The 3,968-nt window shown below is 47.0% G+C and overlaps 1 protein-coding gene across 1 annotated transcript in view; it reads right to left on the reverse strand.

The window, feature by feature from the left end:
- YBX1 (Y-box binding protein 1) overlaps window positions 1-3,968 on the reverse strand; it is a 39,188-nt gene that overhangs the window by 29,473 nt on the left and 5,747 nt on the right. The gene's annotated exons all lie outside the window — the stretch shown is intronic.

Raw genomic sequence — 3,968 nt, forward strand, 5'->3', positions numbered from 1 at the left:
GGGGCTGCTCAGGGCTCTCTGGGGTCCGCTCTCCGCTCCCGCTACCGATCGAACTAGCGAGAATGGCGGGACAGGCGGGATAAACCCTGCGAGCGACCCGCCCCACGCGCCGCTCATTGGCCAACGTTGTTGTCGATCCCGCCACCTGACCCCAGTACCTGCCTGCTATAGGCGAATGCTTTTTCACTCGCCTATTCTCATTGGCTCTTAGGCGCCTAATTCGGTCGACCTACAACCGCTCCGGCCTCCACCGCCGCCATAGAGACCGGAACTAGAATTAGAGCCGAGCCGCCACGAGAACCATAGAGTGCCCGAGCCGGCGGCCAGAAGGGACGTGGTTTTCACGAGGCGGCTTCGTGTGCGCACTAGCCCCGCTGTCAGGGCTGTGCCCCGGCAACAGGAACGGGAAGACTGAAATCCTTGGGTCGGGATTACCTGACTTGCGCCCGCGCTTGGAAGGAGGCTCGGATACCTTAGCCCTTTGTGGAGAGATGGCCTCCCGCCCTCTTTCCCTGTTCCAGAAAACGGCCCTTGTGCCTGCACACTCCTGGTTCTGGGCTAGCGCAGCATTTTAATGGCCGTTGTACTCGCAGCACAGCCGAGAGGTTCTGGACCAGCACTAGTATGTATGCCTTAGAGGAGCGTGCGCAGTGGCGAAGCAGTCAGCCGGAGGGACAAGGTGGGATCTCAGACACACTGCGCTTCCCGCCCCCCGCCCCTCAACTTGGGGTGGGGGGGGCTGTAATACTCCAAGGGGGCCGGCCCTCAGTTCCATTTTACCATGTATATTAGGAGCGTGCCTTGTTAAGTATTCACATCCTCGCGCATTGGTCACGAGTCAGATTTAATCTCAACTCACGTTTCTGGAGCAAGCTAGACATGTTTCTTGCATTTTATCAGGTGAAATAAGGATTGCCATGCGTTTCACATGCTAACATTGAGGGGAGCGCTGATGTTAAAACCGCCTTCATTCGTCTTTAGGCGTCTACTATCAGCTGGGGGAGTCTGTTGTTGCCTTCTGGAATTCAATCGAGGGATGGAAGTAGAAATGTAAGCACCCAATTCCAGAGCCATGAAAGCACGAAGCACTTGGGAGGTGGGGAAAGGAAGAAAGCAACCTTTCCAGGCAGATGTACACTGCGGCTAGAAGAAACTGTTTCACACCAAAACTCACTGCCACCATCGAATGGATACCTATGTATACACTATACATACGATAGAGTAAAACTGCCCTGTGGGGTTTCTGAGTCTAAATATGGGAGACAACCTTGCAGTTAACAAGCAGCTCAACTCAACCCACAATGCCACTCAGATTCCTAGGAAATGCAGTAAAGTAGTTCAATAAGAGTAGTGGGGGCAGACATAGATAGGGTAGGCAGGATCAAATATACAATAATAGATGTGAAACTGAGTGTCGGCAATACAGAGAAAGGTAATTTTAGAATTGTACCTTAGGAAGTGGCATGATGCTCAATAGGGCTAGGCTGTGTGTGCGTTTGGGATAGAGGTGGGGGTGGGGGCAAGAATTAAGTAGGCAAGCCAGTGAGGAAGCTAGGGTAGGAGTCCTTACCTGATTCTATTAGTACCACCTAGGCTTGTCAATTCCACCTTGACCTCCCAGAATCTCTTCATGCCTGCTGCTTTTGCCCAGTCGAGGCCAACATCAGTTATTGCTTAGAACTGGGGTCACTCATTGCTAGAGACAGTTCTGACTCAGAGCAACCCTGTAGGACAGTGCAGAACTGCTCCTGTGGGTTTCCGAACTAGCTGTTTATGGAAGTAGAAAACCCTGGTGGGGCAGTGGTTGTGCACATCGGTATGCAGATGGAAACCACCAGCCACTCCGTGGGCGAAAGTTGGGGCTTCTTTTCTACTCCATAAAGTTACAGTCTCAGACACTCACAGGGGCAGTCCTATAGGGTCGCTATGAGTTGGTATCAGACCTGATGGCAGTGAGCTTGGTTAGAACAGGAGTAGTTGTTTGTTTGTTTTCTCCTCCTTTCTTGAAAGGACCAGAGAGTAAATAGGCTTTAAGGGTCTCTCAATAGCCTGAAAGTATCATAAACAACATGCAAACCAGTGTAGCTGTGCTACAACTTCATGTACATACACTGAGCTGCTAATTTCATGTAGTTTTTACATCAACTATTCTTTTTCAACTATTTAAAAATGTGAAAACCATTCTTAGCGCACTAACCACACTAAAATGGAGTGGAATCTGGGCTGCCCTTGTTTGCTGACCCTTGACTTCAAACACAATGGTCTCTTTACCTTGTTCCCGGGGTGTCAAACTGGCGGCCTGCCGGCCACATGTGATCAAGGTAATTTTTTGTGGCCCATGATGCTCTGAAATAAAATGTAACGAGGGAATCGTGTGTACGGTATTGCCTCCATCTTCCCTAAGCGCTATTTTCTTCATGACAATTTTTCTATTTTCATTTTATTTCTGAAATAAAATATAATGAGGGAATCGTGTGTACGGTACTGCCTTAATCTCCCCTAAGCACTATTTTCTTCATAACATTTTTTTCTATTTTCATTTTATTTCAGAGCATTGTAGGCCACCAAAAATACTTTGGGGGCTGCATGCAGGCCACGGGCCGCCAGTTTGACACCCCTGCCTTATTCTGTTAATATTCCTCATCACAACTGCCAGAATGCTCTATTGAAAACACCTGATCTACTAATTATTCGTTTTATTTAAAGCCTTCCAATTACAACCATTACCTGTACAACAGTGCATTCTTTAATGTGGCTATAGGACTGTCTACCTTCTCGAAACCCTTATCTCCCAATCTTCTTTCATATAGCCGTTACTTCCATTGGGCTGTCTACAACATCCATCCTTGCCCTGTGTGGGGTTATACTTCCTCTTAGGATCGTACAGGACCGTGTACTCATTCCATCCGAACACAGACACTCTGTTTCTCGCATTCTTGCCTTGAGCACCCAGCACAGTGCTTGAACATCACTTGGCAGAACTAGAGAAGGCAATGGCAGAGGGTCAAGTGGGCAGCTGCAGCAACAATATGCATGGAGAGGTAGTTGCAAACTGCAGTTGCAAGTCATCTATTCCAGCTCCAGGTGATTTCTGATGGAAAATCTTTCCTCAAAGGATAGTTCGTTCTGTCAAGCACTAGTAAATTTTAAAACATCTTACAGGCTTGAAAGTGTTCTCCCAATGTGGAGTTGGATGATGGGAGCGGCCTATCTGAGGATAAGTGAGCAATATACCTGTGGCATTGTTTTGAGGGGTAGTTTAGCAAACGGAAAATTCCGTAGCATGTCTTTAAAACATTACTTAAGGTATCATTTTTTACTTATGCAATTACTTCAACCTCTTGTGTTCAACTTCTCAAATACATGGAGCAATGAAAGAGAGGGGTTTCTTTTCAGCCGCCTCGGTACTGCTGCAGATGTTACCGAAGCACTGGACCATAATCCTCATTCATGTGGACATTCACCTCCTGATCCAAAGTGTATGTTAGTCCCCGCATAGTCCCCCTGCAGTCTTGAGTGCTCACCCACTTGGCCCTCAGGACAGGTGACCACAGTACACAACCCAAGTGCCTCGCTGTCATTTGAGGGGCAAGGGAATTTAGTTATCTAAAGAATCACTTATACGAAATAATGTTTGCCTTGTTCCCCATCTCTAACAGATTTGGCCTGTGAATGACTGTCTGTTCTATACTTTCCCACTCTCATCTCCTGGCTAATTCTTTATTTAAAAAAAACATTTTTTTTGAAGCAAGAAATGTATAGCTATTTATTACGTGAGTTTTTTTTGGATTATTTTTATGTGTTTACTTTTTTAAAAAATCGTTTTATTAGGGGCTCATAGGACTCATCACAGTCCATACATACATCAATTGTGTAAAGCACATTTGTACATTCATTGCCCTCATCATTCTCAAAACATGTGCTCTCCACTTAAGCCCCCGGCATCAGGTCCTCATCCCCTGCCTCCC

This window comes from Echinops telfairi, unplaced genomic scaffold (assembly GCF_000313985.2).
Source record: "Echinops telfairi isolate 266 unplaced genomic scaffold, ASM31398v2 ScPeMD7_7457;HRSCAF=8495, whole genome shotgun sequence".
NCBI lineage: Eukaryota > Metazoa > Chordata > Mammalia > Afrosoricida > Tenrecidae > Echinops > Echinops telfairi.